Consider the following 15669-nt stretch of genomic DNA (forward strand, 5'->3'; position numbering starts at 1 on the left):
ACACTTCATAAAATGATGTAAAAATATGTTTTTAATTTTGAGGTTATTTTTTATCTATCTTAAGTTATTTTAGTAGGTCTTCTCCCTGACTAAAATTAACCATGTTTTGTTGGCGTATTGATTAACATTGGTGTAACCACAGTTTTACCATTACCATGGTTTAACTATAGTACGTTTTTTTTGTTTTATTTATTTATTTATGATTATTATTATTTTTAAACCAAGGTTAAGTCTGGCCTTCATTACTGCAGCAATTTCAGAATCAGAAAGAGCTTTGTTGCCAAGTTTGTTTACACACACACACACACACACAAGGAACTTGTCTAGTGTTAGAATCTTCCAGTACAGAAAGTACATACATAGTGCAGACATTCATATGATTAAGTAAATAAAACACTAATAATCAAGAGTATAGACAATAAGTTAGAAATAACAATATACTAAAAATATAGAGAAAGAAATTGTGAATGTGTATGTGCTATTTACTGATGTACAGTACTGTGTTTAGGTAGGATATGGCCTGAGGGAAAACTGTTTTTTTCTGGCTATTTTGGTGCTCAGTGGCGCCAGAAGAGATCTGAACCTCAGGTTTTTTGTTTTTGTTTTTTTTGCCTTAATGTAGGCTACACGTGCATTGTTCAAACTAAATTTGAAATCAAGTCACGTGCGCTACCTCTTATCCAGCAGTAGATGGCGGGCGATGTCCACACACTCCCCTTTTGCCCAGGAGAAAGGCTTTTGTGACAGATTGTATAATCGTTAAGGGGCAGTAAAGTCTGGCGAACAGGAAATCCACAGCGTCTCTCGACGAGGTTGTCAAAACAGCCGCACAATGTGCACTTTCATGTGCAGAACTGGACCCTGTCGCCCCGACCAACAATCGCTTGTGTTCGCTGCACAAAGTGGCCTCTGTGTCGGCCGGGCCGCCTCCTTATGGCCCGGCGGCCGCTGTGGAGGTGATCATGGGGCATGTTCAGCATAGCGTGTCTGTTTGTGTGATTAATCACCGTGTAAAACTCCAGCGTATCCGTTTCGGTGGGAGCGAGGAGCCACGGGCGCCTCTCCGTTTATGCGTCATTGTGTCTAACGGTGCACGGTAGCTGAGAGCAGAGGGCAAAAGTTTGAGCATATGGTTGAGATTAGGACGCTAAAGAAACTGATTCACATGATTGGGATTTGTTTTATTTTGAGTTTGGCTGATTACTGAATAAACGTCTTAAAAGTGACTGATCTTTGGGAATACTCTCTAAAGCCTTTTGTTCAGTGGAGCATGATCACAAACATCCATTCCACATCCAAAGTGTTAGTTGCTTCCTATATGTGTTTACATCTGTTCAGTTTGGTTTTAGGCTATTTGCATGCTGTCTTCGTGAACCTTGGTTGTTTCTGACCCTAAATCTAAATTATCATCTCTTCTTACCTTTGGTACTTTTCTGCATGTACACGAAGTATGCAAATTTTCTGTATGCACAAAATACTTGAATACCCTTCAAAATTTGCACAACCTGCACCACAGCACATATCTGCAGAATCATCTGGAATTAATCTCTTTCTTGACTTATTAGTTGATCATGCTGCCAAGTTTACCCATTTTTACCAAATCTTGGATTATAAAAAGCAGAATATTCCTAAAATATTAATTAGACTGAACCCATGGCCTCAGCCTCATGGACAGCCGCATCCAGCTTCGCTTTGCACAGAGTCTCTCAACGAGCCCTGATTAAACAAACAACAAATATGAACAAGCTTTATTAAATTAACATATTGGTCTCTTGTGTGGGTTAAACAGTGTGGTCTACGTAGGATAGTGGAATAATCTACCATGTTAAATTTACCTTGTATAATGTTACATAAATGGAATAGGGGGTGTTTTCATTCTCAATCAATAAACACATTTGAGCAGGCATGAAGAGCGAATGGCTTTACCATGTGGAAACACACACACATATTTGGATCCTTGCCAGCAGTTAATGTTCAAGTATAAATATAACCTGCAGTTCTTGTTAGAGTGTAAATATAACCTACAGCTGCAAATCTGTGCTGTTCTTGGCAACGTAATTCGGTTTTTAATGTTAAAACATCGCTATTAAACTTTTACAGACTTCGCTATTAATATATTTAAATTGGGGTCTTTACAACTTCTTCAGAGACCTGGATGGTGATGGCGTTTAGCTTTTGGTCGTCTGTGGCACTGTGTAAAGGGTCACGACTGTTGCCGTCTCTCTCTCAGTTGCCTGGGCGAGAGATAAGAGAAGCATGTCAGTCTCTGCTGATTTTCAGCATCTCTCTTTCTTTCTCCGCTGTCAGAAAGCCTGGGGGTCTCGGTTAGCCTGGGCACGAGATAAGAGAAGTGTGTCAAAACTGTACTGCTGTTTAGCACTGTAATGCTCCGTTCCATTCCCTCTCTCGCCCCTTTAAACTATTTCAGGGTTGAAAGTGGATGGATTATCTGGTGACAAGTCCCAGACCAGCGTTCTCTCATTAGCACATGTGGCGTTCCATCACATTGTACCTTTGAAATGCTTCTACATCTGAGGCCACAGTTGGCATGTCAAACACCTAAGTCCCTTGAGAGGTGTCGGAGCCCGTGTGTTTGATTTACACCCACCGCTGTGCTCAAATCGCCACATGCTGTGTCTTTTAGTGCTGGGCATGGATAAAAAAAGTGATAAAATTTGATTAATTGCAATTAATAAAGGTGTTTTTTTCATAAAGACTGGTATGTTATGTTATCAACATCTGGTAAAGAGCTATAAAATGTGTTTTTGCAGGCTGCTACATGTGCAGCACACGGATCTATTCTCTTTCTCTTTCCCTCTGTTAATTTTAAGAGCTCCTTTGAGTGCATCATAAAAACAACAGCATGAAAGACTAGTCTTGCTCTCAGTGCTCTCATATCTGTCTCATAACCCTTAACACACACACACATACATTGATGCCTAAAACAGGTTGTTAACATTGCCTTGATTGTGGAGTGAGGTCTTCCACTGATTGCATTGGGAATATATTTATTTATTTATTACAATATATATATAAATATCTCTCTCTCTCTCTCTCTCTCTCTCTCTCTCTCTCTATATATATATATATATATATATGTGTGTGTGTGTGTGTGTGTGTGTGTTATAAATTAGACATAAATAAATATATTTAAATTTAATTGCAAATGTTGTAGGGCATCAACTAGGCCTTTCTCCAGTTAACATCATTTAGGATAAAATTCCAATAAAATTTATTATTGAAAGACTTGACAAATATATTTACGCAAATATTTAGAAACACTTTATAGCAGAGACGGGCCACTTGTTAGAGACTCCCACTTTCGAAAACAAAAAAGGGGAAAATGACCGTTTGATGACCTTGGCTGCATACAAAGTTGCATAATGTCCTACTGTTTAGTAGGTGAAAAACATTATTTGCCACAAATGTATGTCTAAATTCACAGTATTCATAAAAGAGTAGGCAAAAAGTACCCAAATGATCTAATACTCCTGGTGTAGTAAGTCCAGTGTTGTTTTGGACCCTTCTGACATTGATTATATGAACAAAAACTGTCTACAAATGTCTTAGTTTGTGTTCCACAGAAGAAAAATAAGTCACACGGATCTGGGTGAACTAACCCTTTAACATGAACTGTGGTACAATGTATTCTATTCTTTCCCCTCTCACTTTTGCATATGGGTTAAATCTAAACGACTACTTTAAAAGTGAGTTCGGAAACACGGTTAACGTGTGTCGATTTATGTGTTGAGGGAGAGAACAGAGTCATCTCTGTTAAAGTACATCAGGGGCGTTGAGATCTCTCTCCTGCTGTCCATAAAGCCTACTGCTCAGATTGTAAAATGGCCTTTCACGAGATGACACAGGAAGCACTCCCTAGCTGAGGCTCAGCCGTTCCCCACCAACCACAAATCACTGGGCAGCATTCAGCTGCGCTAACCCTCTCTGGGTCAGAACTGGTACAGTAACAGCTGGTTTTGAATTTAAAGGTGCAGTAATATATTCACAGATGTTATGGCTGGTTGAAGATCAGTGATTTGTTGAAATGCAATTGTCTACCGTCTCCGCTGGTGGTCACGGGCTAACAGGTCAGTGTGCGGTCTGAGAGGAAGAGCACCGCTGACAATCAAGTCCAAAGTGCAGGTCTGCTTTGGTTCAAATATCTCACTCTGTCGGGACTTCACATGCTAATCAAAAACATGTTTAATTTCAGTCTATTTATGACCTGAGGAAACATGTTGTAGAGCACAGCATGAAAGGCCTTTTCTTAAGCGTTTTACTGTCCTCTGTGGAAGAAACAGTTGCTGCACACCTTGTTATTGGTTTCTAAGTGGATATATTTTAACTTTTTGTAATTTAGATAGGCCTGTAAGATGCTTTTGGTAAAATATTTTTATTGGTTCTAGAATCTAGATTTGATTTATAGATTTCAGGTAGCCTGTTCCAATATATTTATTAACTTTTTTTCTAGAATCAATTCTTAGTAAGATTTCAGGTTTATAGAAATTAATCTTATAGAAAGAGTCACCTTGATCATTGTTATCATTTATCTGCAGTTTTTTTTTATTTTAGTCTTTTAAATTAACGCTGTTTGGTTGTTAAAAATACATGTTGTTTTTAAACGAATCCGAGTCTTTGACTCGTTGGTCGCCACCTACCGGTATAGTGACGTAACCTACAGAAAGATTCGTTTAGGTGAACATGTTTAAAGGATTCATTTCATTCGGATAATCAAAATAATAGAGGACACAGTCATTCGACTCCCGAGTCCCGAATCAGTCGAACGTTACTTTGAATCAGACTACTTTGTGCATTAAAACGCTAATGGTTATTATCAACATCGTTGTATAATGCCTCAGAAGTGATATCGTTTCATATAACTTTAATTATTTTTTATTTGTTAACAATCTTTGTTGCCATCATGCATTATGGCTTGTTTTCATTAGCTATGGCTCGAGACACGACAACGTCACTGGTAAGTTGATGTTCGTTTATTTTTCTTTGTGGGGATGTTTACGATTTGACAATGGAACCACTTTAGAAATAGCAAATTCTGAACAGTAGTGCACGGACTTCTAGTGAGATCCAGCTGATTAAAACGGAGCCTGGCCTAGTCATGTCACACATGTCAGGCCTTTCAGTCGATCACCAGAGTGGAACTGATCAACCTTAGGAGTACTAAGTTAAATACACAAAGTTTTCAACAAGCAGTGAAGGCGTCTCGTTTACTGTTCTGAGAAGATGATGTTTGTGATTTTTCATCGTCGACGTTGCCCGTTTTTATATGGTTTTCCCAGTGACACCTATAAAGCATGTGAGGCGGTTGTTAACAGATTTCATGTCAGAGGCACAAGGGTCAGTGCTGCACTAGACCTACACGACAGATCATTTCCTGCGTATGAATGAATATGAACATTTTCAGTCATCACTCTCTGTCTGCACTACATCTCTGAGTTTTTCATATCAGCTTTTTTCTTTTCTTTTCAACTGTCAGCCACTGCTGTTTTTGTTGTGCACTCATTCCTTGCAGCTTTGTGTGGAATTGAAGGCTGTTTGTTTGTGTTTGGTAGTTCATTTCATTATATAGTGTGAAAATATCACTTGCACTTTCTAACCAAGTGTTCATGAAATATGTCATATATCAGTATCCATAAATCACCTCAATACCCATATACAGAATAATGCCCTATTTGAGGGAGGGACAGCTATTTGTAGTGGTGCCAGAAACCAAAGTGGATGTTATGGAGTGCACTCGTTAAATCCCATAATGCACAGTAACAATGATTTTATAGCCGATGTACACTCAATGGCTAGTGAATACCCATAATCCACTGTGATAGTTGGGTAACAGTAAATGCTGTTCACAATGGAATCTTGCAGGCGTAGGATACTTTTTAAATTTATTTTTAGTTTCATTTTATTTCGTTATTAGAATTTGACAGTTAGCTAAGTGTCCAAATTCACTCACTTGTTTTCATTCACCCCCTATAGAGGACTGGAGAGAAATAATGTAGAATAGTAAAAGAGGGTATATAGGGGTGATTTTGGATGCAGCCCTTGTTTGGAATGGCATATTAAGTGTACTACTTATTGTATATCCATATATAAATTGTGCCTGTCTTGGTCTTAGAAACCATTGCCACTAATTTGCTTTATAAATAGCATTCAACACTTTTGGGAAACAAAGTCCTATGCTCTATGATGCAATTGTAGTATGAAATGCATTTTGGGATACAGTGTCCCATAGTTTGCAGTATACTGCACATTTTTGCCAAATGTAAATGTTTAGTTGTCCCAAGTGAATAGAAAATATGCATATTCCCTCCTTCCCCCAAACGTATGTAGTATGCCATTCCAAACATACCTTTTTCCCTTTGTGCCTTCTCTTTAACTGATGAACCGATGATCGAACAGATCAAAACATCAATGATGAGTGATGAGCTGTTTTCTCATGAGCTCCACCAACTGCTGTCATCCGATGCAAAGTCCAGTCACTTGATTAAACCAAACTCCATGGCCAGTCATGAAGGTGAGAGGTCACTGGTATTATTGGACCTTTCTGCAACCTTTTGAGACCGGAATGTCTGTCACCACAAAAGATTGCTTTGGCCAGATGATCAATGAAGTCCAAACTCAATCCGTTAAGGTCAGGGTTGAAATGATGCTGTAGTGGATCCAGGTCAGAGGTGCTCTCTGCTCAGTCATGTGTGACGTTTTGAGAGTCATGTTTCGTCATGTTTAGTCGCATTTCAAAGAGATATGCTGGCTTGCGTCACACACAGAAAACTAAAGACCCTTACGAGGTGATCCAAGACTGATGATCATATCAGGATTTATTTTACGTCAATGTCTGGCTGACTGTATGTTATGCATTATGTTTAGCTCACCTGCCAATTAACTTCTGTTATACTGATAAGCACCTATTATGTTCAGTGTTGGGAAAAGTTCCTTTTAAAAGTAATGCTTTACAATATTGGGTTACTCCCTAAAAATGGACTAATTCCATTTATAGTTACTTTTTATGCAAAGTAATGCATTACTCTACATTTTGTCACCAAAACAGGGCTTGTTGCTTATTTATTTTTAATAAAAAGCCTTGGTCTGGAGGAAGTGCCTCTGCACCTCACTCCCGATTTCTCTCAACACTGAGACCGGAGAGACATCAGGGAATAATTGGGAAAACAAAGTAACTTGCATTAATAATTTGAAAAAGTAAATCAGATATTTTCTTTAAATTTAAATGTAATAACTTTCTATTAATTAATTGAAAAAATTAATCTGATTTTCTAACTCGTGTTACTTGTAATGCTATACCCTCAAAAATGCTTATATTCTTAAAGGGATAGTTCAACCAAAAATTAAACTACTGTGACCATTATCTCATCCTTTATGTCGATCCAGTCTCGTGTAGGGCTGTGCAAAAAATCAAATGCGATTTTCATGCGCATCTTTTCAGTAAAGGCGCTCCTGTGATTAGTAGTATATATCCAGCACGTGCGTTCAGATAAGGGTTGCCAGGTTCTCAAAACAAAACCTGCCCAATTGCTTCTCAAAACTAGCCCAATTGCGTTTTGTTCCAGGCAATAAAATAATTTTTTTTTGGCGGTGTTCCATTGGTAAAATTCACATTTTTGGGGCCTAAATATCACGTTATTGGGATTGGGGTCGCTTCGACCTGTGGACATGAAAAACAATCACGGACTTGGCAACACTGGTATTTTTGGAAAATACTTTTTTTAGTGTATGAAAAAAAGAATAACAGCTCAAAAGCATCCTTCAGAATATCTTCTTTTGTGTTCCACAGATGAAAGGAAGTCATGCATATTTGAATCTTTATAAAGGCTGAGCAAACACATTTTTGGTTAGCTATCCTTTAAAAGAGGGCAGTTAATATAGTAAAGTGTACGCACGTTTTGCAGTAGCAGAACTACAGCAGCTGGTCATCAGTCAGGTCAGACAGATGTCCTCTGGCCTGTGGAGGTCAGAGTGAACAGACTGAGCTGCCACCTCCGGTGTGCTGAGAAAGCGAAATCCTAGCGCAGTCTCTATCCTCATTGATCGGCCACACTTTAGCACGCATTAGGTTGCACCCACACAACAGCATACTCTAATGAAATCAATCTGCTGTGGAAACGCCTCACCCGGGTACCGGAGACAGAAGGAAGATTTACAAACCTGTTACTGTACCATTAACATCTGTCATTTGGGTTTTTCATATATAGTTCTGTATACTCAGTCAGCGTTTATAAATGTGTATGTGATTTATGAATGAGGAAGAGAGTTCACATCCTATAGGAAGGGCAAAAAGCATTAAAGGAGTAGTTCACCTAAAAACTAAAATATGCGGAAAATGTTCTCCGCTTCAGGCCATCCAAGATGTGGTTCAGTTTGTTTCTTCATCGGACAGATTTGGTGAACTGTTGATTTAAGAGTAAAGTGGGAGCCCCACACACACATACACACACACATTGTGCACTCATCTTGACCTTTTTTTTTATTTTAAGTGATAAATGATCTGGAAGCAATATTAAGTACTGTTTTGTTTAAATGACTTCTAAATTTTAATTTTAACAGTTAAAATACAAGTTTGCCGATTTCCTTAACCTTACCTGTAGTACTTTCAAATGAACAGTGTGTACACTTTATCTGTGTTACCTGCACCCAGATCTGGTTGGTTTGTCAGCTTTAGTGTTTTTGTTAAAACTACAAAATCCCACCCACGGACAATTGGAGCCCTGGGTATTATGGGTGTTGAAATTTCATTACGTTTTTGGCAAAAGGGAATTTCATAGCCCCTTTTCTCTGTTTTGTCATGTAAAACATTTTTTTTGCCTTTTTAGTGCATAGTAGGGGTGTAACGGTTCACAAAATTCACGGTTCGGTTCGATACGATACACTGATGTCACGGTTCGGTTCGGTTCGGTTCGATACGTTTTAGATACAGCAAAATGTAAAAACATCTCAACTTTTCAGAATGCCGCAAGCGCACCGCGGGTCATGTGACAAGAACCAACCAATCAGCTTCATCCTTTCCCGTAACAAGGTTGAGAGCTCAGCCAAGATGAAGGAATAGCTGATCATAGTTGTATATGGATTGCAATTTTGAAATAAATTTAGTAGCAGAGCTACTGCAAGCGATTTTTAGAGCAGGAAATCCATTTATCCTTCGCTGAAATTTCCGCGTCTCATGGAGAGAGCACGTCATTGTTGCTTAGCAAAGACTGACGCCTCATGAGCGAGCCCGAGCGCTTCTGCCCGAGCGCTCTCTTGCCATCACCATTATAGCTTAAAGGGAATCCAAAGTGCACCCAAACACCAGACCTGTTGGTTATTGGAGGATCTTCTAATTTCTAGTCTGTTAAACGCATTGGCTATTTTGCAACGAGCCTTCAGCGTGTACTGAGTGAGCGAGCGCCTGCTGAGTAGCCTAACATAAACATATAAGATGGTGTTTTTTTCTTCTTCGGGAGTGTCAGGGGCGTTGCCTGTTACGTTGTTTGGGTTATTGGGCTACCTTGTTGAACGCATATCATTATATTTCTATCTCTCTCTTTTTTTTTTTTTTTCAAATATAATTAATTACTCCAACGAACCGTTCGGTATACATAATGCGTACCGCGTACCGAACCGAAAGCGTCGTACCGAACGGTTCAATACGAATACGCGTATCGTTACACCCCTAGTGCATAGACATCCAAGTTTTATTAAAAGCCCATCTTTCCAGTGGTGAGTTACCCTTTCAACCCTTCACTAAGTTCCACCCCATTGGTTACTGTTGCCAACTCAAACTTTGCACAATATCCCATAGGTACCGGGAATTTCTATGCAAAGTTTTTTTGTTTAAATATATTTTTTTAATTAATTCATAATGTGTGAAATTGATTGAATGTGTGCTAGAAAGAACTGTTGCATTTCAAAGCACCTTATCTGTCTTTTTTATTTAAAGTTTTTTTTTTTTTTTTAAAGAAAGTATGTTATTTGGCAACACTGTTTGATATATAGAATAGAGTAAATTGTGAATAGTAACTATTACTAAAGTAGGATTTGTTAGAAACATTTTTAAAGCAGATCACAGCCAAGCGTCAATTATCTGACACATGTATGCATAATTGACATTAAAATTACCCAAACATTATTTATGAGATGCTAAACTAGTAAAATAAAGTGTATCAATTTCTAAAAAGGAAAATTTTATACATGTGGTTTCAGTTGTTCCTAAATACGACTTCATAATTTTGAATACATTTTATTATGGCTGTCAAAATGACTGAAAAACTAAATTCGTATACCGCTCTCTTGGGTGAGATGCGAGTGCATTGCCGATAGATGTCCCGTATTAAAATGTGATGAAAATGCGTTCTGTATGAACAGTTTTTTTCAGGTTCTACATAAACAACATCCTCTCCACACTGATGCGGTCATTTTTCACAATATATTGAATGACACTGTAGCAGTTCTGCATCTACTGTGTTCAACTGGATAGGCTAACAAAAGCATTAAAACGCAATGACACTTACATCGTTGCATTTCGTGCGCCACTGATAAGGCTGCCTGACAGCTGACGTAGAACTCATATTCTAAAGCAAAATTTTTGCATTCGAATGTGGATTTAAAACAACAACAACAAAAAACGTTGAATATCCAAAATTCATATTTTGTTTTGACAGCCCTAAATTTTAGTATGAGAGTTATTGGTGAATCATGATTTCTTCGTAAAAGAGGCAGATTTCGTGCTCAAATCTGTGTATATGCACACTTAATGACTGAGAATGTGTTTTAAACTCATTTTATTGTTTTCACATACTGTTTCTCACACATTTCTTGCTGTAAGTTAGGATTCCATTCTGAACATATCCCGTGTCTGTTTTACCCCGTAGCTCAGCTCAGTGACACACAATCTTCTCTCTAGACAAAGTAATAAATATCTCTTCTGCGAGATAAATGGAGAGTGTGTGTGAGATGATTACCCTCAGATGTGCCATATGTGTGAGTTTACCCACAGTACTCATGGAGCCGAGAGGATGAAGGGAGTAGAACGTCCCCACACTTGTTCTTTTCATCCCTTTATTTTTGGAGGAAGAGGCACATGTATATTTTGGGGGGGCTGCGAGTGGTGTGTTTTCTCTCAGTAGGGATAATGCTAGTCATTAATCATCGTGTCTTGTGCTGAAACGGCCTCCTGCTTGAAATGTCACCGGGATCCGCTGCGCCCAGCGCCCCCTGCCGTTCATCTGCTCCGTTAACCGTTCGCGAGGGGCTCCCGCTGGTTCACACACCTGGAGCCAAGCCAGCCGACCGGGATATCTTTAATTCCGCTTCCTCTTTACCTCAACCCTCAGGAATGCTCTCCCACCTACACAGCGTCTGCTCGCCATTACTTTTATTTGAAATTCGGATCTATATTTGCTCATCAAAAACACATGCTACGGTGGGTAAAATACACACGGAGCGTTCGCAATGAGGAACATCTTGGAGCCCATAAATTACGCTTACTGTTAAATTGCCCCAAACCATGTGAATATGTGTATCTGTGTTACAGGAACACAGGAAATACCATCTTATTAAGCAGGTTTTTGATCTATATATCCATACATGACCTCTCGAATGAAGGCTAGTGCTGTGGAGATATATTGGGACCAGATCCAAAGTGTCTGAGAATCAGGTCAGTTTCATTCATGCTCACACACAATGCTCCCATTTACAGTGAGTCACAAACACTCTTGTGTGATGTTGAAGTGGATCCTTTTTGTTGGAGTGATGATGTGTGGCATCTGCACACTTCATAAAGGCCTCATGCTCATGGGGGTCGTGTTATTGTTGTAGTGGGAAGTTCTTCACATCTTAAATACGCCTCTGGGGAAACATGACTTTGAGGAATTGGAACATGCTTTCGAGGTAACGCGTAATTTACACACCAAACATTCCCAGAGGCAGATGCCTGTCTGACTGACTGGGGCAAATTGTAGACCTAATGGCCGCAGGCTTGCTTTTTTCAGCCTCTTTGTTTGAAACCGGAATTTGAACTGCATAAATAGGACAAATCTGCCCGGGTCTCCTCCTGGACCCCATCTCGGTAAGAAGTTTCTATGATCAAAAGCATTGCAAAATGGTTCCAGGGCAGGATATTTCCTCAGTGTGTTTCTCAGGTTTTAATGGACAAAGAGGAAGAAAGGTTTCCCTTCTCTTTTTCAGCTTTTGAGGGGAGACCCCAGAGTAGTTTTTTTTTTGGGGGGGGGGGGGGGGGTTGGGGGTAACGCTACATTCCACAGGAGTCATGATAATTGGGGTGGTCTATATATATGTTTGCATGTCTTTTGAAAAGTTCAACCCTTATGTTTGGCATGTTTGACTTCTTTGTCTTTGGTCTTCTTCCAGACATTAGTGTGATTTATTTAGAATAATAGGATTGTTTTATGTCTAATCTACCACGTTTTTGATTTTATCTTTGTTCAGAAAATTAATAATGAACAGATGAAGACACAGAAATGGTGGAAGCCAAACTACTAATTGAATTCATAAATATTTAATGAGTAATATATTATTAAAATATATTAAAATGTCACAGTTTTGTAAAACCGTCAAATCAAAAGTCAGTTTTTTTTTTTTTACATATTTGAAAAAGTCTCTTAAGGATCCATTTATTTGATAGAAATACAGTTATCTTGTGAAATATTATTACAATTTATAAGGCCTGTTTTCTATTTTAAAATGAAATGTATTTCTGTCGTGACAATGCTGAACTTTTAGCAGTCATTACTCCAGTCTTCAGTGTCACATGATCCTTCAGTAATCTTTCTAATATGTTGATTTAGTTCTCAAGAAACAGTTCATATTATCATCGCTTTTTAAAACACTTATTTTTCAGGAAGAATAAAAAGAATAGCATTTATTTGAAATATACATATTTTGGAACAATGTAAATGTATTTATTGTCACTTTAGATCAATTTAAAGTAATTTCTTAAAAAAAATAAAAAAATAAAAAGGAATGGCAGAGTACTGAAAACAGACTTCTGGTTTGAATTGACATTTAATTACTCGGTAGTAATTTCAAAATTTAAGTATTATTCCCTCTAAATTATTTTAATATACTAAAATAAATTTAGCAGCTTTTACTGAAGCTTTGACCCCAAACAGAACCTGAGTGTTATTGCTTTGTTCATAATATCCGTGATAATCTACAGCTATCGCAATATTTGTCTTTTTTTATTTTATTTTATTTTTTACATTTCTGTTGTGTGCCACAACAGCAGGCCTTTGATTGGCCGACAGCTCTCTGCTCTAATTAGGATAACTTTAACAAAGTGCCCACTCCTCCCCCTGTTTTACATATGCACTCTTTATTTAAATTGGCCCTGTCATATGCAGATCAGCAGCTGCATTGTTTTGCAAGGGCCGGTGAGTTTCACACTCGTGTGTTGAAGCAGACAAGTCTTTCCTTCCTCTGACTGCACAAAAACAAAACGTGTTAAGCAAAGGGAGGAGGAAGCTGCCAATTAGAATCTACAGGCCTGCGGAGCTGTGGCTGCTGATTGGCTAATTGGGTGTCTGAACAGAGAGCTCTCTCAAGCAACGATGCAGATCTCATGGCTCAAACATTAGCGTCACGCTCTCATGGTGTCTTATGTGCTTTGATTTATGGATTATTGTTTCTCTTTATCCTTTTCTGTCTCTTGGTTTCCTTATCCTTTTATTCTGTCTAGCCTGCAAACATTTGGATCATGTCCTGTGATAAGGTGATGTAGTTTATCATAATGTCACCTGGTATATGAATTGTCTTATGCTGGTGAAGAATGACTGGGAAATTAATAATGTTACTTTGTATTTTATGCTATTTTATTATCCAAAAAATGCTATTCAGGAAAAAAAACGTTTTTTTTTTTTTTTTTACATTTTTGATATTTTTTGACAAAATCTACAATTTTCATAGTCATGAAAATAAAGAAAACTCTTTGAATGAGAAGGTGTGTCCAAACTTTTGATCTGTACTGTATATGAAAATGAGAATATAGTGAGAACAGTTAAGCAATATTATTACTACTACTTGTTTTGAAATATTTGATTTGATCATTTAGGGCTCTGGCTTTTGAAATTAACGTTTTTCTCTTTAGATTTTTGTGTTTCACTATTAATTTATTATATTTTTACAGCCATCGCAATAACTGTAGTGACTGTCATTTTGGTGGGAACTATGGTAAGGAATGCAATGTTAAATGTTAGTTGGGAATGAAAAGTTTGCATCGAATTGCACCAGAATATATGAGCTATGCTTTGTAATTATTTACCATCTGCAGTGATGTAACATTTATTCCATATTATGTAATCAAATAATGGTGGTACTCCTGTAGAAGGTGGATTATTGCAGGTGGAACATGATTATGGGATTGACTGATTATCTGCAGCACAAAAGAGTCAAATTATTAGAGCAAGTCAGTGATGTTGGTTGATTATATAAGCTTTGTGACGACATCTTTGAAAGGGAGTTTGGGATGGTCTGTTAATGGCTGACGGTGAACAGTGGTTTCTCTCCATCAGCATGCATTCACTCACCTCTGATATATATATAGGGATGCTCATTTCAACTGGTTAACCGTTAACAGAGAGTAAGAATTTTGACCGATTAATACAATCAGTTAAAAGGTTTAAAAGTCTTTTTTTCCTAGTTACTAATCAAAATATTTTAAAATGTTTGCTGCATGATTAAATGCACTATACGTAGACCTATAAAATTAAATCAAATAAATTTGAGAGAAAAAAAAACACATTGCGTAGCCTATGTTGCATTTTATTATTGAATTCAGAAATAGGCCTAATTGCGATGCGTACTGTTTACAAACATTATAAACATATAGGCTTTACTATTTTAGTTTCCTTCACCCCACAGCAAATTATAATTTTTTTTACAGTATTCAGAAAAGAACAAGAATTAAAAACGTAAAAAGCTATAGCTATATAGGACAAGCCAAAATTAATTAATTAGACACAAATCCTATTTGTTTCCGTATTCACGATGTATTTGAATGCCAAAATATTATTAATGTAAACCTGGTTTTGTACTTCACTCTCGTTCCAATATCTATCTAAAACAAAATTTGTCAACAGATTTTACTACATATTTAAACTGAGCACTGTGTTTTTTTTCCATATGTTTGACTGACTCTATTTTATTAGGATGAACAGGCTGCATTGTCAAGTTAGCAATGCTCAACTGTGCAGCGCCGGAGCTTGAATTTTTTTATTTTTCCTTATAACAATGGAAACAACTACTTTTCCTAGTAATACAGATAATCTTAACTGTAAAAGGTTTGCTTTTATTTGTGTACATTCACAATAAAAACAAATCTTTGTGCTTTTATAAAATAAAGAAAAATAAGATGCTGCTTTCTGCCGTCTTGGTTTCCTTTTGCGCATGCACCACAACAATGCATGAACTGAAACTCTGCATACTAGACTATCCGTTTTGTTGTACAGTTTTTTCATTTGCTTTGTTAATTTTATTAAGTTAAAATATATTTCTTATATAGGCCTATTTATTCGTTAGATACAGCCTAGCTTTATGTTTTTCTCTGCTTGCTGAAGTGATGCATGTGCGTGATATGACCATGTGAATCTTCATGTTCTGTTGTTTGCAGCTTTTTGCGCATATATAATGAATCCCTGGAAAACAAAT

General features: G+C 37.6%; 1 long non-coding RNA gene across 1 annotated transcript in view; it reads left to right on the plus strand.

Annotated features, from left to right (window-relative positions):
- Positions 1 to 4571: 4571 nt before the first annotated feature.
- LOC113120814 (uncharacterized) overlaps positions 4572 to 15669 on the plus strand; it is a 53303-nt gene continuing 42205 nt past the window's right edge. The window contains exon 1 of the long non-coding RNA XR_003294656.1: positions 4572 to 4975. This is a non-coding gene — a long non-coding RNA (uncharacterized LOC113120814). The remainder of the gene's footprint in view (positions 4976 to 15669) is intronic.

Source organism: Carassius auratus, chromosome 20 (genome assembly GCF_003368295.1).
Source record: "Carassius auratus strain Wakin chromosome 20, ASM336829v1, whole genome shotgun sequence".
Lineage (NCBI taxonomy): Eukaryota > Metazoa > Chordata > Actinopteri > Cypriniformes > Cyprinidae > Carassius > Carassius auratus.